General features: G+C 49.4%; 1 long non-coding RNA gene across 1 annotated transcript in view; it reads right to left on the reverse strand.

Moving 5' to 3' along the window:
* LOC139060742 (uncharacterized) overlaps nt 1-22,192 on the reverse strand; it is a 124,751-nt gene that overhangs the window by 14,353 nt on the left and 88,206 nt on the right. The gene's annotated exons all lie outside the window — the stretch shown is intronic.

A 22,192-nucleotide genomic window follows, 5' to 3' on the forward strand; every position in this document is an offset into this window, starting at 1 on the left:
TCGGGGGGCCGCGGGCCCCGGGTGCACAGGGCCAGTGGGGGGGGGGGGGGGGGGGGGGTGTCATATACGTCTGAAGACACCCGAAAATTGTCGATATCCTCGCCTTCCTCGACTACGGGGCTCTTGCATTGCCCAGGGGGCGCTGCGAAAAAGGTGCTAAAAAGCGCCCTCTATCCTAAAATGGGTCGTACCGAGCTCGGTCGTCTGCTTCGGAAAGCACGTTTACAATACGGACCCGCCACTTTCGGTTGTGTTGTATTACGGCCTGCAGCGAATATCGGGCGCCGAAGATTTTTTCAGGGGTGGCACGCTGCGTAAAGGCAAGAAATTATGCAGTGCCGAATATGTGTACGCCGTTCAAGAATTAAGCGGTGAAGTTTTAGCGCGGTGTCAATCGCAAGTGAAGCGAGTCGCGTACGAAGTGGAACTTCAGGTAAGGTTTGCACGCTGCTAGATTCAGGCGCACAAACGCGCGGAAATGCTTGCTATAAATGAATCTACAGCAGCGATAAGCAGACATCATGTGTACGGAACTGCTCGAGCACAGAACAGTACGCGCCGCGATGGCAGCGGTCTTTCGACATGCCGCGAAACGGCGGGCTTCCAGCAATCTTTGTTGACTGCATGCCGCTAAACAAGTAGTTATGGTTGCGTTGTAGTAGCAGCCATCTGTCCCTTTTAGTAACTGGTAATAACTGATGCAATGCATATGAGCTCGCACGTACGTGCGAATCGCGCTGCAGCGCGAGCTCGTGCGCTGCTCGCTTGATGTACCTTTTAATGACAGCGCTCGAACATCGATCTGCTGTGATCAATACTACCTTGCTGCGCTGCCTCAACATGCTGGCTTGAGGTCAAGTATGAGCACATATAACTCTCTAACCTGTGCTGCTCGTAGTGGGGTAGTGAATTGTCACCGAATCAGCCCGGCAATTTGTGGTCATTTGCACACACCTGGTCACTTCACCACTTCGCATCGGTCGAATTGTTAATTGTCGCTGTGGCCGGGTCTCGAATCGTGAATTACCAGCCATGCCTGCTGCTATGTCGGTCTGCTGTCGGGACTGTAGGTGCAAGAGACCGAAATTTAGAACGCAGATAATCAAGCAAGCTTCAAGACAGGCGAAGCGGTCAGCATGGTGCTAAGTTTCGCTTACTCAGCGCGACGAACTGCAGCTATGCAGCGCGCCCGACGCTCCACTTCGTGAGGCCTTGAATCAAAGCGGTAGAATCTGATGTTGGGATTCAGGCCTTCTTGTTCATGGCAGCCCACGACGCAGAAGTAATGACGGTGACGCCTTTTCGAGGCTGGGCTAGGTCTCTCCGGATCGGCGTCACCGATTCCTTCTGCTCCCAGCATTACGTCCCGCGGCACACGGAGAGTCCGTTTTCATTAAACTATAGGCTACGCCGAGCTCGCAGCGTGGTCGGCGTGGTCTGTGAGAAGTGACGAGCCTTTTCGCACTCGCAACAGGGCAGAAAAAAGTGCGAATCGACGCAAAACTCGGCCTAGAAACGTGCTTCGCCACAGCCAGCGCTTAATACGACCCAAGCTGGTACGACCCAAATGTCGTTTCCCGCGCCGCCACCAGGCGCCGCTACTATACCTCAAACTCCAGCGCAAGACGCCCACACCCGAGGGGAGGGGGGTGACAGAAGAGCGAAGGGCCCCGGGTGCCAGATGACCTAGCTACGCCACTGCTGGGATCGCTTAATTTTTTGCAAGCGCTCTACTGAGCTAGACATCCAACGATTTTAAAAACAAGAAATGCTCACCTTCCCTTGAAACAGAATCGATCAGCCTATTGCACATATCGGGCGGAGGACTTACTCGTGAATACTTTTACTATACGTTTACCAGATCATCTTCTTTTCACTACGGCACACAGCAGTAAATCCTAATGTCATCTACGACATTGGCTGTCTGTAATCAACTAAAGAAAGCTAGATTATCCTATGAATCTATTTAAACAATTTTTCCAGTCTCTTAAGGAGGCTAGGAAAGGGAAATTTATGCCGTTGATCTAGCATTGCAGCGGCCACCTATGCTCGTTGTTTACATTTCTTGCACCGCTCATCCTCCTCTAGTTTCACTATTCAAACGCAAAGCATTCGCAAATATGTCTTCTTTTGTATATTTGTGAATTTATTCATTCATCGCGAATACAAGCGCTTTGTGCCTGCCGAAATGGTAAGACATGCGCTGAACAAATCGCAGAAGCAGACGACAGCGAACAGGTTATAACTAGCGCCACTCTGCTCGTACGTTCTTTCCCTAGCGGCAAAAGGGGGCGAACTAGACCAGGCGTGCTGGAGGAGGGAGATCTGAGCAGGTCTGGTTCAGTAGGTCGTGGACACAAGTACAGCGGACCATGCAGCGGACGTCCATGAGCATGAGCGGACGGAACGCTCCCATCATGGCTCGCATAGAGTTTCTCTATGATGGCTCCATAAAGTTTCCCATAGAGTTTCCTACAAGAATTACTTGTTGTACGAAACTCTATGGAGTTTCCTACAAAAAGTTTTATAGGAAACTCTATGGATGGATCGCATGAGAGCATACAGTTTCTCACTACATTACCTAGAGGGAAATCTGGCGCTGCTGCGCTGTGGTATGGATGGGAACATAGAGTTAATAGAACAACTCTAGAGGAAAAGCTGGGCCGGAAAAGTGGGAACCATAGAGTTTCCTACAAAATTTTGTAGGAAACTCTATGGTGGGAACCTCTAGGGCGCCGCCCTGTTGCCACAGAGTTAGTAGAACAACTCTAGAGGAAAAGCTGGGCCGGAAAAGTGGGAACCTCATAGAGTTAGTAGAACAACTCCTTTTGCTACTGATCAATGTGGCCAGCGCAATTACTATTGAAAGAGCTGAAAACAAGTACAGGTCATCTTATGCTTTGTCATCTAAAAACGCACACCTGATGGCTTTATGAAGGTGGTGCGTTAATGTTAAGTTTACATAAAGTGATCGCTAAGTCTGTGACTTATGTAAATCACGATGTACGCATTCATGCAATAAAGGATGACGCGAATTTCGGTTTCGAATCTGTTGTTTGGATGCGTAGTACTTTCGTACAGTTTAGGTTTGACATGCGATCGTGCGTCGACATCGGACGCTATGGCACACTCGTGCCTTATGTGCCACCGAAGCCCCGAATTGCTCTGGCATATACCTTCACATCTAAGTAAACGAATGTATCTCCTTGTTGAGAACACCACACGAGTAGGCAGCTCTTGTGGCGCATCACAATCGTTTGAGAAGCGTCGCAGTAGAGAATTTTTCTACATGCGGAGCGGTGTTTTTATTTGCAGGTTTCCCTTCAGTAGGAAATTGCTGGACAGGCGGACCAGCGCATCGGAATTGTACTGGCGAAGCCACAAGCAACTCAAAGAATCTGTTTAATTGTTGCACTTTGAACAATCATGCTTCTACAAAGGCCACAGCAGAAAAACAGCCTGATGCCCAGTATTTCTGTGCCACGAAGTAATCAAGAGGCGAGTGCCTATAATGCGGACGAAATCGAGTGCATCGAGACTTAGAACGACAGAAAGCTGAGCTAGTTGGTAAGGAATATTCATTATGCAAAACAGAGGTGAGGCGTGCAGACAGGACACAAGAGTAGAAAAGTGGGCGGCGCTCGTGTTGTTTGCTTGTAAATACTCTACTCTTGTGTCCCGTCTGCACGCATCACCTCTGTTTTGCATAACGAGTGCATCAACCCACATAATAATAGCGTAGGCGTTTTATTAACTGTGTAATGTTTTCAACACTTCCTTGCATGCCATTTCATGTGGAATATATTTTCTGGTCACAAATTTGTGCAGCGAATCAATTTGCATGATCGACTCCGTGCCTGTGGGACCGTTCACTTGCACTTGATGCTGAGTCTTTTACATGTATCCATAAACTGCAGATATGCACATCAGATCCCTGCGAGCATTTTCAGAATTCAATTATTTTAGACAACAGGCACATATGCAATACTGACATAATCCCAAATACCACTAAGCGGCTGGGACATATTTTTGTTGACCATACTCGCAGGTAAAATAAGTACATCATGTGGACAGCTCCAGCTCATTTTCCTTAAATCAGTGTGTACAAGGGGTATGCAAAAATAATTTTTTTTTCTCACGCACCGATTATTTTGCTGTATAAGCAAGAGAACCCACCACGTTAGTGTAACGTATCTTGCACGTCACACTAATAGGTGCTTTAATTTACCAAGTGAGATGAGTTACTTTTATGGCTCATTCGGTCATATCACACTGCAAGCTGCATTCATCAATCTTCTAATGGATTTTGCAAATGTTTAATGAAACATGTTTCCCTTTTATGCAGATATGCAATGGCAAGCCCTTCCATGTGTTCCAAAGGTAAAATTTAAGCTCTAAATTAAAGAAGACATTTCTAGTCAGAAACAAGCAAAAATGGTGAATGCAGAGTATCGGAAGCCCAAGGTACAGAAATTATGAGAAGTGTCGAATGATATTAAGGAAAGAGTCGTATTTGAAAATGCAAGACTCTTTAGTGGAGGTCAAGCAAGTCAATATAGGTAGAATACTCTGCAAATTTATGCGAGTGAGGGGATGTCAAACAATGGGTCACGAAATGCGTTCTTTTCTGCAAAACCAAAGCTGATTGCCATTACATAAGTCACTTTAGCATCATGAGACTGCTGCTTGATAAATTTAGAAATAAACCAAAAAACAAGACGCGCAAAAATAAAAAACAATTTAATGATGCCCTCTCCACACTGGGATATATAAAAACAAACACATCACATATACTGTGGACATATCAGACGCCTTGTGAAACACTAAAGGAAAAATTCAGTTTCGAGCTATGGCACTTGCCGCATAGATGTGGGTGGCCTTGCACTAATAGTGAAAGTTACCACTGCATTTAGAAATTGAAAGCATTCGTGCAGACAAGAATGATTCTTTAAATTTTTGGCTATAGCCACTTCAAATGCCTCCACCAAGTGTTACAATGCTGTACGCAGCCATACTAAGGATCTCGCAGCAACACCTGCAGGTAAAAAGCTCCCCATGTACATCATAAACAGCACTGGGGATAAAGGACACCCCTGCCTCAGTCCCTTGTTGATATGAACTTTCTCCTCGCTCCTCATCCCTTCCCATTCAACGCAAACAGTATTTTCTAGGTAAATCTCTCTCAAAAGCTGTAAACAATCGTCACCTAAGCCATCCCCTTGGGGCGCGCGGTGACGTGTAAACGTCAGCGCGCGCCCCTTTGCGGCTCTCTTGTCGGCGGCTTCAATGCGTCCCGTATACGGACGCATTGCTGCTCGTGAGGGCCATGCATTGATATCGGAGCAGCAAGAGCGCCGCCATGTTGCTACGCACTGAGGTTGCCAGCTCCTGAGACGCTTGCTAGACTTGGTGACAGTAGTCAGTTTTAATCTGGCAACCGTAGCAACGTAGCAGCATGGCGTCTCGCTTGTGTGGCGACGTGGTGTGCGTGCAGCCGTGTGTTTTGGCTTGATAAGTTGGTTCTTTATTCTATGTTGCGGGATGGTGTGGGTGTAGTCCATGTTGGCTGTGCAGGTGGCAATTATGCAATCGAAGGATGATCCTGTTGAAGTTTCCCGCGGTATGCGGTTTTCAGCGGTCACGGTTGTTGCAAGAGTGTCAAGGCTGTTTCACATGCTGCGACTGGAACGACGAAAATCGGTGCAGTCATACTCGTCGCAATGCGATTTTGAGAGGGCCCATTTCACATGATTGCGATTTCAGCAATGTGACTGGTGCGAGGCCCAGGGTTGCTTACTGCCAGGATTCGTTGCACACGCAGCATAATTCTATTATTATGAATAAAACGTTTAAATTGTACTGTTATTGACTTTTCTTGATTAGGAGCAAATAATATGCACGTTTAGTAATTTAAAAACGCGTTAAGATTTGTTTTGGAGTGCGCAACGGCAGTTTCTGAAGTTCAGTGCGACATGGCGCACGTAAACAGCTTTTCGCAGGTGGTTCAGCGCTGTGTGTTGTCTCACCTGCCTTCTATGACCATTTCGTTCTGCCTGCGCTACAACAATCTACAAGGTGACCTATCGACAAGTTCATATAGCTACCCTCACCTCATATGCAGTATCTTGAATTCGGCTGCCACGAAGTCGTCGTGCCAGCCCAAAAAGATCCTCGCGCTACCCGTGCTCGGCGTCAGCATCTGCAGAAATGATGTGTGTATATTGTTCGTGATTGCGCATATGCGGTGCCTGCTCCTAGCCGTATTCTGGCGCCAAACGCAACAACAAGCACCAACCGAAAAGCTTGCGTGTGCCCATGAACGAAGCCGCAAATTATCTGTGTGATTACTGGACGTGGAATGAAAATTGTGTTGTGTAATTCAACCTTAGTGCTAGCCTGGTTCGTCCATCGCTGTGCGTGTGCTGTGAATATATTTATGGGAGTCATCTCTAAATATTTCTAAAGGCGCAAAAGCCGACGCATCAAATGTTTTGAGCAGTTACCATCACTTTTCTAGAAACCTGTACGTTGTAACATAGTATTCTATAAGACACGCTTTTCGTTCACTTTGTTGTCCTGTGTCTCGCGCTGGTAGTATACGCTGAACTTCTAACAAGAAGACCATATCAATACGCGCTCTCCATAATGCAGGATCGTAGGCCCACGGCAGGTGCACTTGCCGTAGGGTTTTTCAGCTTTCTGCTCAGCCTCACACGCCGCTGACGGTTAGCCTGTTTTGTGGAAATAAATATTATTATATTATTATTATATTATTAAATATTATTAAATATCGTAAAACTTATTAAATATTATAGTTGCTTCACTGTAATTTATAGCAATGATCCAGATTTCTGAAGCTAGTCGTGCATTTAACCTGTATTAGATCAACATTGTTACGACATGCTTATGGGAGTCACTTCAAACTAGATTGCTCAGCCAGGGAAAGTACAAATGAAAGTCTCAATGTTTATTCCAATTTGGTATTCCTAAACAGATTATATTGGCAAAATTTTACGCCTGCTTGCAATTCCTGCAATTCAATGTTCAGAGCTGGAAAAATATTTCCGCGTCGTTACCTTTGTGTATTCAAACATTTATATCGTCTGCGTACATGCTGAAGTTTAAATTTTCTATTTTCCTGAGTTTAGCCGGGAGGCCCCTCATAGCCAGATTGAAGAGGAGTGGGGAGAGTAAAGAGTACAGATCCTTGCGCGGTACCTCTGTTTCCCAGTTCTATTTCTTCCGATTCCAAATCCTGGTATCTAATCTTTGCCGTCCTGTTTGTCAGGAAGTTCTTTATATAGTTGTAGGTTCTGCATCCTACACCAGTTTCTTGCATTTCTGTCAGGATTGCCTCGTGTTTGACATTGTCAAAGGCTTTCTTGAGGTCTAGAGCTAGGATTGCTTTTATATCTCTCGATCTTGAGTTTATGATGTCGTGCTGAAGCCGCAGCATCACGTCCTGGGTACTTAAGCCCGGTCGGAATCCAACCATCTCATTCGGCCATAGTTCATTTCCCTCCATGAATCGGGTTAACCTTGTCTGGATTACATGTTCCATTAATTTCCCTACGCATGATGTGAGGGAGATCGGCCTGAGATTCTCTAGCTTAGGGGGCTTGCCCGGTTTGGGTATTAGTATGATGCTAGCCTCTTTCCATTGTTTCGGGAGTTCGCCTTTCTCCCATACCTGTAGAATGTATTTGGTTATAGCTGTGATCGACTCATCGTCTAGGTTCCGCAGCATTTTGTTTGTTATCCCATCTGGGCCTGGGGCCGATTTCGTTTTAAGTCTGATTATTTCCGCTCTCACTTCTGCCTCTGTTATGGGTGCATCTAGCTCCTCATTTAGGGGTCCCCCATACTCTGGTAGGTTGGTGCGAGTCATGTTTCCTATGTATGTTTGTTTGATCTCTTCCATGAAGCTCTCGTCTGTTCCGTCGTATTTATGTCGTGTTTTGGCTAGCCTTATGTTTGTCTGCGACTTTGATTGGGTTGGGTCTAGCAGGTGTCTTAGGATGTTCCATGTTTTAGCTAAACTCATACCTTTTTCCATGTCATCGCATGTGCTACACCAGTTTTGCTCGTATAGCTGCAGTGCGTATTTTTAAATCTCTCGATTTAGTCTGGCTATTCTTCTTTTTAGATTCCGGTTTCATCTCTGTTTTTTGAGCCGGCTTTCTAGACTACCCTTTGCTTCCCACATGTGCAATAGCTTGTTGTCTGCTATAAGTGGAGCGTCTTGGCCTTCTAAAGTAACCGTTGCTTCGGTGACGTGTTTTTTAACTGTGTCTGTCCATTCTCTTAGATCTGTGATGATTGTGGTTGGAGATTCCTCTCGCCGCTTTCTAAATCTATCCAATTCTGTAACTTTTGGCTGTTTTAGTCGTTTTTCCTTTACTCCCTTCATTAATGTGGTGGCAATTATATAGTGATCGCTGCCTAAGTCTTGTCCTGTATTGTCCCACGTTACTGTTCTGGTGTTTTTGGAGAGTGTTAGGTCGGGTGTGGTATCTGCGGTGACGCTGTTTCCTTTTCTAGTTGGGTTTCCTGGGTCGGTGTGTAGTGAGAGGTTCAGTTCCTGTATGTCCTCCCACAGCTGCCTTCCCTTGCCATCCCTTCTGTTGTATCCCCATTCCTCATGCAACGCGTTTAGGTCTCCTACTATGAATAGGGGGTTCTTTCCTGCTGCTTTCAGGGCTTTGCGGAAGATGGCCCTAAAAGACTTTTTTCTGTCTAGGACTTGAGTAGATGTTTAGTAGAAATAGGCTCGGCTCTTCTTTTCTACCCGTAAGCATCTCCACTAAGACTCCTTCTGTGTCCCTGGATTGAATCTCGTGTTCGATTGTTGCTACTTTTCTTTTCACTAGGGTTGTTACCCTCGATTTTTCCCCCTTATCACTGTGAAACGCCTGATATCCTAGGAGGGATGCTAATTTACCGGTTTCTTGCAGCGCTATTGCTAGCGGCTTTTCTTCTAGTGTATCTATGTAGTTTTGCAGTAGCGCTCGCTTGCGTTGGAACCCTCGGCAGTTCCATTGCCAAATGATAGACTTAATTCGTTCGTTTCTGGCCATATTGGATTTGGGTAAAGGAGCCCTCAAAGTTTTTCTGTCGCTCCGCAAGGGCAACCAGCTCAGTTCTTTGTGTTTGTAGTTCAGTTCTCTGTGCCCGTAGTTCTGCTGTTATACTTTCAAATCTTTGGTTTATATTTTTTGTATCTGGCTGAGTGCAGTCATGACCTGTGCATGAAGTCTCTTTGTTCTGTCTGTATCGTTTTCATTGCGTTCCTATTCGCCTCGCTTTCCTTCTTTAGTTCTGCCCACATGTCTGCTTCGTTATCTCCTTTCCGTTTAAGTGGGGGTCTCCTGACTGTTTCTGATTCATCCATTTTCTCTCCTTCCATTTCCCGCTGCTTGGGTGTTGGGGGAGTGTTTTGTTGGGCTACCTGCTTGGGTTGTGCGGGTTGTGTGCGGGGAGGGGGGGATGTTGCCTTCTCTTTTTCTTTTTGCGCTTTCATAACGTTATTTATGAGCCCTTGTAGCTCCTCTACCTTTTTCTTTAACTGTTCTATTTCTCTGTCCTTATCATCTTTGGCCTGGGAGGACCCTTCTACAAAGCTTCTACAAAGCTGTTTGGGCTCTCTGCTTGGATCCCTGCTTCTGCTTCGTCCCTTGCCCCATGGGTCCTTTGGGTCCATGGATCTCGATCTCCTGCGTCCCCTGGTCTCCTGGCAACCGGGGGTCAGCAAGTTTCCTTGGTTGTTTCCTTCCAGCTTGGGGAAGTCCTCCTTGAGGAGTTTCTCAGCTCCGTCCGCAGGGGATTTCCGTTGTTGGGTCTTCAGCTCCTCCTGCTTGTCTTTCTTCTTCTCCCAGATTTTTTTCTTGATTTCGTACGGTGTTCTGTACAGCTCTTTGCATCTCTTGTCGCCGAGTGGGTGCTCTTTCCCGCAGAGCTGGCATTTGGCTTCGCATTGGTGGTCCTCCTGCGGGTTTTCTTCCCCACATTTTCGGCATTTTTTGTTGTCCGGGTTTGGGCACACGTCCGATCTGTGTCCCAATCGACCGCACGCATATCATACCTCGTACTTTTTCTTGTACAGGACGCATCTCGTTGGCGTGGGCGACAGGTACACTTGCCTCGGAACTGTGCTTTCTTCGAAGAGGATAAGTACGGCCTTCGTTCCCTTGCCCAGCCTTCGCACTCCTAGGATTGGGGGGTTCTTCGCACTGAAGTACTCCATTCTTTCTTTGATTTCGTCTTCAGTCCAGAATAGAGGTACGTCGTATATGACGCCGTTTCCGCTGTTCTCTGGCGCCGCCACGTATGCGTTGACGTTCACCTTTTCTTTGCCTATCGTCAGTTCTCTGATCACTGCATACTTATTTCTCGTCCTTTTGTCCTTTGTAGCAATGAGGATTGATTGTTGCTTCGTGTTGAACGTGATGATGTCGTTCACACCTCTGTCACTTGTCTCGGCCACCGCGCTGATTGCGTCAGCCACGAAAGCTCCTCCGAGTTGGAGTAATTTCTCTAGTCCCCCTTGAGGTCTCATAACTATCTTCTCGTAGTCGGGCGGAATTCTCGTATGTTGCCTTTCCATCGACTTCTCTGCCTTTCTTCTTCTCTCGCGTCGCTCCGCAGCACGCTCCCGTATGCCTCGGTCCCCGGCGACGTGGCCGCCTTCTTCCAACTCCGCTGGTGCTATTTTTCCGCTCCTCTTCGCTTTAAACCACTGTCCCGGAATCTTCAGCTCGTCGGGATCAATTTCCGTACCTTCTACAACCTCCATGTTGAACGAGGTCGTCTGGGCACGGCCGTTAGGCCTAGCGTCTATCTCTGCTCCCTAGAGCGTCTAGGCCTCGTTAGGCCTAGCGGCCCTCGCGGCACGGTGTGGCTTCGTGAGCTCAGCAAGCTGGAGAATTCGGTCCCACTTTGTTAATTCCGGTGAATCCGCGTTCGGACCTCTCTTTTCCTTGATTCCAGCGAGAAACCAAGACCGTCGAATCCAACTTGTGCTCGAGCGGCCGTAGTCGACGGAGCCCATCGAACGCACGTCTGCTCCCGTCGCTCAGCATATGCCGCCTCGTGATGAAAACAAGTATATTTGCCTGACTATTAAGAAGAAAAAGCTAGATTCCCACTATTGGGTACCTACTTATCTCCATCAACCCGGTTTTATAGCAAGAGACTAGAAGACATCTTGACAGCAACCCCTGGTCCATGGATTATCGCAGGAGACTTTAAAGCCCACCACCCTCTTTGGGGAAGCTCCAAACTTAACGCAACGGGCCGGCGGCTGGCTTCATTTGTATCTCATTATGGATTGTTTCTGCCTAATGATGGGAGCCCTACCTTTGTACGAGGGTCGTCGTACAGCAGCTGCTTAGACTTGGCGTTTGTGTCACGTCGCTTCGCTACTCGTGTGAAGTGGTTTTTAGACATTGAGACGAATTGGAGTGATCATATTCCCAGTTAATTTAAGATCAAAGGGTTGGCCAGCTGTCATTCTCCAAACACAATCCGGCGAATTGATTGGTATGCATTCAAAACCAGCATGGAAAAAGCTTATCGCAAAGGCCTCCCTTCTGGCCGTTAACAAGCAATCAAGAAAGCAGCGCAGAATGCAATGTGCATGATGACACGTGCTCGAATGTTCTCAGAATCCGACGTGGAGTTGGAGCGACTCCATGCGATTCGCCGGCGTGCGGAGCGTAGATACACAAAGTCCATCCATGATCTAAGAATAGCGAGACGCACACAAAAGAAGATCCGGCGCCGAATGGACAAACTGGAGTCTCAGTGGTAGGCACAATTTTGTGAATCTCTTGACCCCCGAAAACCTCTCTCACATATGAAGAATCCTGCGAGGTCTACGTGTACTTCCCGAACAACGCATGCATTGAAAGCCCTGGCGCTTTTCCAATCCCGAGAGGACATCGAGGTAGCGGAAGATTTCTGCAGGAAGATTGCAGGTAAATAAATGTACACAGACTCGATCCTTGGTACAGATAGCATCATGCCGCATTCACGGGAATCATGCATGGCCTTGCCTTTCACCACCGAGGAGCCCGATGCGGCTCTTGCATTGAGTAATCGGTCGTTGTCGCCTGGACCAGATGGCATATCGTGCCGCATCTTGTGCTATTGGGTGAGCGAGCACGAAATGCGTTGCTGGGTATATGTATGAATCTTGGCAGGATGGAAACGTTCCTCAAGAATGAAAGTCTGGTACCACTCCTTAAACCTGGCTAGTCACCACTACAGCTCACGTCATACCGGCCCATCGCGCTGGCTAGTTGCGTATAGGGAAGGCGATGGAACGCATGATCCTTGGCAGATGGGAGTAGTGCCTGGAACGCTACAAAGTTTCATTCTCCGCTAGGGTACCGTGTAGTACTGACGTGCCTCACATGGGCTCCTGCGTCCTGCGCTCATTTCTGCAAGAAAGGCTACCCACACCTTTCATTTCGCATCGATAGAATCGGCAAGATTAAAGGAACCAGCGGATACCACCTACATTAAATGTAAGCGCGTTTTGGTCAAGATTTCGAGCTTCATCTTCGCCGACCACCCCAAGCCTTGCTACGCCTAACACCTCGCGAGACCACGGCGGTCCGCCGGGGAGAACACCTGTCGCACGTGCAGCAGGCACACGGCGCGTGAAAGGAGTCCGACACCGCTCGATGCCGCACGAGCAACAGGCGTTGCACGTGCACTGTGAGCCGAAGCCGACGCGTCCAACGCCCGAGGTTCGTTTCGCGCAAGATATGCTAGGCTGCGTGCCGTTCTGAAGTCTCGGGCCACGATGGTTTTCGCTTCGCCCGGAGAGCGCCCGCGACGCGTTCGCCACCGTCGCCATGCCAGCTTGAGCCTGGTGACACTCGGCCCTGCATCCCTCGACGAACTCCGGGCAAGGGAGGAGCTGGAACTTCGTGCTACTCGTATGCTGGGCCAGTGGCTCAGTCAACGGGCCACCACCATCGATCTCCCTGTGGATCCCCCTCTGCCTACTACCGATTCGAAGCCTCTCCAGGACGGCCCCCCAGTACAGGAGCCCCATGCTTCGGTCCCGTTCCCCCTTCCGACGACGAGGACATGGATATGTCCAGCTCCCGGAAACGCGCCCGCGAGACTGAGAGCGAGGACGAGGAGCCAACCGGGCGACGTAAGCTGTTAGATATGGCGCCGTTTCCTGAGGCTTCTTCGAGTTCCCCAAACAACTTCGAATCGCAGCACAGCTAATTGAGGAATGCAGAAGCAGGGGTGCCACATTCCTGAGGCAGGACAATTGCAAACAAGTTCGTACGCCGCCGGGATTAGAAGGGGGCCTCGGACAATGGAGCCCAATCATCCCCCTTCGCCTTTGAAGAAGACATTTGCTACCGCTGCGCGGCCGTAGCACCGGGAGCAGGTGGGTCCTAGGACAATGGAGCATGAGCACCCCCCTCCCCTTCTCCTCCTTGGAAGAAGCGCATTGCCAGTCTGCGAGGCAAGATCGCAGGGGGATCAAGTGATCAAGAGAGGAGGACCAAGCGCCGACTCTCTTCGCCGGGTATGACACCATCGCACGGGCGCCTACCATTGGCTGAAAATGGCGTCATCTGAGCGGACTCTCCCATTGGCCAAACATGACGCGACTTCCAGTCCTCGAAGGGTTTAAAAGAAGGATTCCAGAGAGACCAGAGCATTCCCTGATTCCCTGACTCCCTGGTTGACCTCTCTCGAACTTCTTGCCGCGGGCCGCAGCGTCCGAGTTGCTGCCGGCCTGTAATGACTGTACGACTGTCATTGACGTCTCACCTCCCTGTATATAATGTAAAATAAACCCTGCAAAGTTTGTTTTTATCCCGAAGTCCGTCCTTCAACCCCTACATCTGGTTGGCAGCGGTGAGATCGCCTCCGAATGCATCAGCTGGTGGCAGCGCTACGGATAAACCTTCGTCGAGAGGGATCCTAAGGAACCGGGAAGAGCGAAGAAGAGAGCCTTCGTCGAAAGAGGTCCGAAGAAACTGGGAGTAGCGGAGAAGGAGCGAGCCTTCGACCCAGGGAGTCCGGAGGAACCGGGAACAGCGGACAAATGAACCGGATGGCAGGGTGCTGCAACCGTAAGTGAGCGCGTGGTTTTTTTCCTTTTGATTCGCCAGACTCAAATGTTGTGTGTTCATTTTGATAGTTCTGGGAAGTTTGATGCATTGTGTATTTGCCAAATTAATTAAGGAAAACAGTTTTAACCACCTGTCCGGGCAGCTGCCATGGATCTTAGAAGGTTGACGAGGTTAGACTTGTTGTTGGTGTGCGACGATTTGGGAGTTGAGGCGGACGAACGGATGAAAACGCCAGCTATCATTGAGGCGATTAACGATGGTGGCAATGATGACAAAAGCATTGAGCTTGCTTGGGAGGTGATACAGGAGCCATGGGAGCGTGAGCGTCGTGAACGTTTGCGAGAGCGTCGTGAACTTAGGAGTGAGCGTAGGCGTGAAGAACGCGAGAATGAACGGAAGCATGAGCTTCAAGAACTTACTCTTAGGTGTGAGCGTCACGAACGTGAGAATGAACGCGAACGGGAGTATCAGGAACGTAAGCGAGAGCTTGAGCAAAAGTATGAGAGAGAGAAGGCAGCACTGATCAAAGAGATACAGTATTGTGATCAGTTATTGGCACAGAGACAACGGCTGTCTGAGAATTCTGTAGGTAGTACAGAGCGAAAGAATGAGGCAGCATCGAGCGGATTTTCGCCAAAAGCCGACGAAAAGAGTAGTGCCCGTGAGATTAGCTGCAGATTCATAAGTGAAGGGAAAAGGCTAGCTGCTAACGATGCCTTAGTGGCAACAGAGGCCGTTAAAGGCCGTAGTGAGAGCGACGAGGTGCTGTGCCAACAGATGACTGTGGAGACAGCTAGGCCAGCTGCGAACAAATTGGCACAGTTACCGAGTGTGTGCGTCGCTGGTAATGTTAGCGAGGTTGCTAGCGAAGAAAAGGGTACTGCTGACCCGACGGACGCGAGCACCCATGTCGAGTCAGATCTGCGTGCAGAAGTGAAGTGCGAACTGGACGATGTAGTTGAGAGTAGTTCTCGGGATGGCGAGCTCCGTAGTTCACGAGAGAACAACTGCATTGTTCAGGGATCGGTGCGGCTCTCCGCCAGTCTAGATAGCCTAGATAGGGATGGTTCAGTTGTTAATCATTCGGTCTGTGCGCGTGAGACAGCGATCGATACCGACGGGCTGTGTGCCCATGCACAGCGTGAGCTGGGCAATGTAGTAGAGAGCAGTTCGCAAGAGTGCGAGTTGTCTAACTCGAGTAAAGCCTGCTGCATTGTTCCAGAGTCGGTTGGGCTGTCCGCCAGTCGAGGCAGAGAGAGTGTTGATTTAAATGTAATTCACCCAGACTGTGCGGGTAAGAGACCTATCTGGGTCGACGAAATGTGTACCGGCCAGCACGAGGCACGAGAAGGTGACAGGAAAGCGAGTGCAAAGAGAAAGCGCCGTAAAAAGAAGCGCGGTAAAAACCGAAAGATGGTAACTAATGTAGCGCCGCCAAAGATGGCGAGAACCCCAAATGGGCAGGGCGCGAGGAGAAGAAAGGTGCGGTTGTCACTGACGATGTTGACGCATCCTAAACGTTCGAGCCACAGGTCAAAGGGGGACCGCAAAGCATGTTCTGCACGGACGCGGACAAAGGGCACGAGGCTGTTAAACTCCTCGTCGTTCCGTAGGTCTTTTCATAGCTCAGCGTGCAGTTCGAAGAAACGCAAGGTGGCAGGACGAGACCAGGTGGGGAGTAGCGACGCGGTCAGTCGAGTTTGTGAGGAAAGCGGGGCGCCAGGACGCAAATTGGCAGGGGACTGTAACGTCTTGAAGGAGCTGTTAGTGAATCAGCCCTTTTGTTGTATCTCGGCAGCCAGAGTAGCTTTCAAACCGCGCCCACCTCGAGTCAGACTCAAAGTATGAGTCAGACATAAGCGTTTGGAAAGGGAGGCCAAGAGCGCTTCCGTAGAAATGGAGTGTTTTGTTTTGAGCATCGGAAAGTTTTCGCGATTTGAGACTAAGATTTCTTTCAATGTGTAAGGTTTGAGCTTTGTGTTTTCGTTTGAGAAGCGCCGAGATTTGAAAGATGCGTTTTAAGTAAACATGTAGTCGCGCGAGATGCTCATTAATAAGTAGATAGGCTTTTTTGTGTGTGTGAGTAACCTGAAGGTCAAGGTTATCGTCGAAAGGCCTATGGTAAAGCGCGTGTGTTATTTAACCTTCTTTCTTTTTAAGTGTTTTTGAACTTTCTAGGGTTAAGCGCGTAGATTTTCAGTGAGTGCATGATTTGCACTGAGAAGCGTTCTTAGTTCCATTAGCGCATGTCCTGTGTGGACGGAAGGAAGCAGATTTATGACTGGGTTGCTCGTGTGTGTTGAGGGCAGCCGTATTCTGACTTCTATGATAAGTATGCGTGGAACGAGTTATTAAAAGACGCATTATTTTAAGGGTTCTGCGGAGTGTGTAAGTCCCGCAAGTTTAATTGTTCGTTTAAGTCACGTGTCCTGTAGGACTTTCAGGGAAGAAACGTGAGTAAGCGAAAATGAAAAGTTTGCCTACAACGCAAGTACGCGTTCTGTTTAGTGACCACAAGGCTAGTGCGCTTGTGATTACGTACTTGTGAGGTTAACCAGATTGTTCAGTGGCACCAATGCGTGCGATAAGTACGCCACTGCGTTAGATTGGAAACATGCTGTTCGTGTAGTTAGGCCACTTAAGTTATGTTCGGCTGTTTTCATTTGTTGTTTGCATAGTCAACGACATTTTGTTTTGCAACAACAATAGTACTCTGGTCTTGTCGGCAATCGAGGAGAAATGGATAGCTGTTTGGAAGGGTGGTTGGAACTATTTTGTCAAAATTGGGGAAATAAAAGATCAGGGTTCATTTTGACTCAGTAATAGCCTGGCGAGTCAGGGGTGAAGAGCCTGCGCTTGCACGTGGTGCAGCGCTGTGTTGTTTTGTTTGTTTGACGTCTGTTATCCAGGGCCAAGGATCCCGAAGTTCGTCATTCGAGGCTCGACACCAATACCCTGCAGGTTCTTTCAGCGTTCCTCATGGCCAGCGAATTGAGTTCACCGGCCATTCAGAACAACTGGGGCGAGGACGAGCTGTTAGATATGGCGCCGTTTCCTGAGGCTTCTTCGAGTTCCCCAAACCACTTCGAACCGCAGCACAGCTAATTGAGGAATGCAGAAGCAGGGGTGCCACATTCCCGAGGCAGGACACTTGCAAACAAGTTCGTTCGCCGCCGGGATTAGAAGGGGGCCTCGGACAATGGAGCCCAATCATCCCCCTTCGCCTTTGAAGAAGACATTTGCTACCGCTGCGCGGCCGTAGCACCGGGAGCAGGTGGGTCCTAGGACAATGGAGCATGAGCACCCCCCTCCCCTTCTCCTCCTTGGAAGAAGCGCATTGCCAGTCTGCGAGGCAAGATCGCAGGGGGATCAAGTGATCAAGGGAGGAGGACCAAGCGCCGACTCTCTTCGCCGGGTATGACACCATCGCACGGGCGCCTACCATTGGCTGAAAATGGCGTCATCTGAGCGGACTCTCCCATTGGCCAAACATGACGCGACTTCCAGTCCTCGAAGGGTTTAAAAGAAGGATTCCAGAGAGACCAGAGCATTCCCTGATTCCCTGACTCCCTGATTGACTTCTTTCGAACTTCTTGCCGCGGGCCGCGGCGTCCGAGTTGCTGCCGGCCCGTAATGACTGTACGACTGTTACTTGACTCTCACCTCTCTGTATATAATGTAAAATAAAACCTCCCAAGTTTTGTTTTCATCCCGAAGTCTGTCCTCCAACCCCTATAAAGCAGCCGTCGAGCTCTCCCCTCAGCCCGGAGCAGCACACGGCAGCCAGCTGCCACGTGCAGCAACCGGACCACGGCAGCGCCATTTCCGCACACTCGGGAGAAACAGCCGCCACCTCCTCTCTGCCTGCCGCCCAAGACGGAGGGCCTCCAAAAAGGGCAAGCGCAACCTCTCGACATCCCGCCGAGTCTACAGCCGCCTCCTCAGTGTTCCCTCCGAGCAAGGGCGCGCCCGGCACCATCCTCGACGCGTCGTCTGCTCTTGACGGCGGCGCGTCCCCTGCAGCGTCTGCTAGCGAACCAGCTGAAAACGAAAGCGCTGCCGACGCGATGGAGCTGACGGACGCAACACCCACTGTTTCTTCACATCAGGGCCCTGATAACCCCGCGGCCCGGTTTCTGAAGGACCCACAATGCCAGCCTTCTTCGTGGCCGAAGCCAAAGGGGAAGAAGAAGCAGAAGAGGAAGGAGCCTTCCCATGTTTCCCGTTTGTCTCCCGGGGCAACGGACGACTCGCGGCGCCCACCCGCTGCCCTGGTCACACCCAGCGTGCCTACAGCCGCAGTACAGAGAGCAACACCATCCGCCCGCGAGTCCACTACGTACGACTTCACGCTGGTGCAGTCAAAGAAGGACCGGCGGCGTGCACGAGCCCTGTGGAGACTGCTGCACTCCCGGTTGACCATGCGGTCGTCGGTACGGTGCTCTTCCGTCCCTCGGCGGCCGGTGGAACCTTCCGAAGAGCACCGCGCCTCCCACTCGCTGCTACTCTCTCTTCGCGGCCCAATGTTGCAGTGGTTCGCGTTAACCATAAACGCAACAGCGTGGCAGCCGATACTACCACCCGGGAGTGCCTGGAAGAGCTGCTGGCAGTCACTGAGCTGCACGAAATCCCAGTGACTGCCCGACTGCCAGCCGAGCGCGGCAAGAGCACCGGCTTCCTGCACGGGCTAGTCGGGTTACCCGCGGACACAGACCTGCTGGGAGCCATCGAGTCGAGCGTTCCCGTGCTGTCGGCAACGAGGGAGGAGAGCATCATCACCATCCGATTCGCGGGACCGGTCCCCCCTGAACACGCGCGCCTTTTCAAGCTCGGGTTCAGGGTGAGGCCTGCCAGCGGCCGCTTCGGCACGTGCTGGAGTCCTGCAGATGGCCGACCGACTGCATCTCATGCGGCAAGAGCCACGCGGAGGGCGCCTCCTGCCATAAAGTCCGCTGTAGGAACTGCGACGGCCCTCATAGGGCCGACACTCCCGCCTGCCCCAAATGGCAGGAAGAACGAGAGGTGGCCATCATCATGGCTTCCTCCACCTCGGCATTGTCGAGGCGTGCTGTCAGGGCAGCAGTCCGGGAGGAGAAGCAGCCACACCAGCCCTCCTCATCTCCGGCGCGGTCCTATGCAAGCGTGCTGAAGGGCCCCAGCCCGGCGCCCAGGCATCCGGTACCAGCCCCTCGTGCCTCTCAACGCCAGCAGACGCACGATACTGCTGCTCCACCCGCCCAAACTACTATGGATCAGCTGGTAGAAAACCTGCTGCTCGCCATGCAAGCAGTCAGCACCATGCTGCCAGCTGACCATCCGCTCCGGGCCATCTGCCTGCAGGCAGTGGCATGTCAACAGCGACACAATCACCATGGCTAGTCGCCCAGCCAAGCGTCGGCCGCGCATCCTGCAATGGAACGTGCGCTCGCTGCGCCGGCGACACGCCGAACTGTCCGAACACCTACTCCTACACGAGTACGACGTCCTCGCATTGCAAGAGACATACACGCGCGACGGGGAGTGCAACCTTCCGGGATTCGTGGGATACCTCAGTGCGACCACCTGCGAGTTATGCCTGTTTCACATGATGCGATTTTCGTCGCACCGGAAGTGCGATTTCCGTCGTTTGCGATGAAAATCGCAGTCGCAGTGCCGACCCCCCGATTTTCGGCTGCGACCAACCGGTTGGTCGCACAGTCGCACCGTCGCACCGATCGCTGCGATTTTCCGTCGAAATTGCGCGGAGAGCTGTCAACGGAGCTATTTCGCCGGTTTGTTTTGGAAAATGGCGTCTCGTCCGACAAGTGCAATGCGCGGAAACGGGGATCGTCGAATTCGGTACGTACGCGAAGGGAGAATAAAAAACTTGTACCGCAGATTGCATTCTCCGATTGCTATGCGTTTGTTGACACGCTACACAGTAAATGAAGTGCATTTTCACGTTTGCTTCGTACGCCTTTGCGAGTTGTCAGTGCTAGGAGGTGTTCGATCCCCAGCAGACGACGAGGTTGTCACAATTTTCTTTTGTTGAGTAGCTTGCAAAAATCGCGCTTACGGAGCAGCTTGAATTATTTCAACCTCGGCAAGGGCAAATGACAAGACAGCAAAGTACCCGAAGTTTCAACGTTGCGCTGAACGCGGTACCGTTCAGTTGCGCTTTCTTGTCGGTTTTCAATCACGAATTTCCCGATGCATCTTGAAAGCTTATCTTGCCTCTTATTAAATTTGACAGAGCAAAAGTGTAGGCTATCGTAATGAATTTGCTACGATAGCATTAAATCCGTGGCTTGAATAAAATATTACATGCACGTTAAGTTGCACCTCTACTCTGGAGAATTTTTTTTTCATGCACAAAAATCAATAAACATTGACTATGTTGCGGACTTTGTATCCTTACTGCATCTGTATGAACACTTGCTCTGCAAGGTAACTAACTGTACAACTAGTATATTAAGTAAATTGCTTGCTATAGTGGCACAGTGACAACGTACCCTCCTGCACAATTATGTAGAACTCGTGCAACAATGCGAAAAGCAGGCAAACGGCCTGTTCTTGTGGGGATAAAATAGTATAAAACGACACGCTGAACAAAAGAAAATCGAGCTGTGCTGTGAAGTCAGCCGGTACAAGCAGTTCTTGCACGTTCACAGCTGATCAAGTGTGCAGAAACACTCATGCCTTACATGTTTCTAGTAAGTTCCTAATAAGTTTGTGATCACATATATTAGTGTGTAAAACCATATAACGATATCCGCTGCGATTACTATCTTTATAAGTAATGAAATACCATGCTACTTGCAAGAACATATATCACCTGATGATTTTGGAACAAATTTCTGCATTTCAACTATACACAATATGTGGTTTATTCAATAAACGACCACATACTGGGCTTTTTTGCAATGACAAACTTATTCCAAACTTTACTTACATACAGGCAAGAAAAAAATTATAGACATAAATATTGTTCTTCAATTTGTTCACCTGCCACTGTGGCTATAGCATTCTGCTGCTAACTCAAGGCAAGGGATTGATATGCCAGCCATGGAAGTCGCATTTCGATGGGAGTCGTAGGTGAGAAAAAAAGCTCTTGCACTTAGATTTAGTTCATCACGTTTTATAGAACCCTTACACTTCAAAATACTACTGCATAGGGGAGCATGCTTATGCAAAATCTAACACCAATAGAAAGCAAAGGGCAGCATTGTAAAACAACCATCTTTCGTGATAATTCGAGTGTGTAAATATTCATTGCATCAATATGTATTGTTCAACACCACTGCACAAATAAGCATGATCAGGTATAGCAAGTACTGTGTCAGGAAGCTGGTTCTACAGATGTATAAATGTCAAGGCATGAATGCTCATACTACGTCGCACACATAGCACAAAGAAAACCTTTTTCAAGAGTTGTCCCTTCTGGCAGTTATGAGTGGGCCATAAGCAGCAGAAACTTTATCGCAGGACATTGTGTAATACCGCTTATGAAAGAATGAAGAGGCTTTTAACAGCAGTACCTTATGCTGCTCTAATAAGAGGAACGATGAGCAAAAACATTTCTGGTAGAGCACTTAAACAGTAACTTTCTGCAAGACAGAAAATTCCAGGTCAGAGTTGGAGGTACATTTGGCCCACACACACCAACAACACGGGCATACTACAAGAAACACTACAGCCTATGGCGTATTACAGTCTATGTGAAAGCTATCTTATACAGAAATCAAGAATGATGCAACAAGCCCTCAACAACACTGCAGACTTTCTTGGCCAGTCTGGCCTCTCGCTTTCTGATAAGTCAGCTCATATCGACGTCGGAAAAAAAGAAAGGCTAGAATCAAGAACTACCCCAGATTGCACATTGTGATCCACATAGCTGGACAAATATGCCCGCAAGTCAATGTCCACAAATCCTCAGCAAGTGTAAGCCCATGACGGCAGAACCAGCACGTGGGTGAAACAAGTATGCAATGCCTGGACGCAACTTCCACACCTGGTGAAAAGAATAATCTCGAAATAATGGGGGTGGACGAGTGGATACTATAGAAAATCGCAGATGCTTTGCTTGTGTCCAAGGTATGGTACGG

Source organism: Dermacentor albipictus, chromosome 6 (genome assembly GCF_038994185.2).
Source record: "Dermacentor albipictus isolate Rhodes 1998 colony chromosome 6, USDA_Dalb.pri_finalv2, whole genome shotgun sequence".
Taxonomy (NCBI): Eukaryota; Metazoa; Arthropoda; class Arachnida; order Ixodida; family Ixodidae; genus Dermacentor; species Dermacentor albipictus.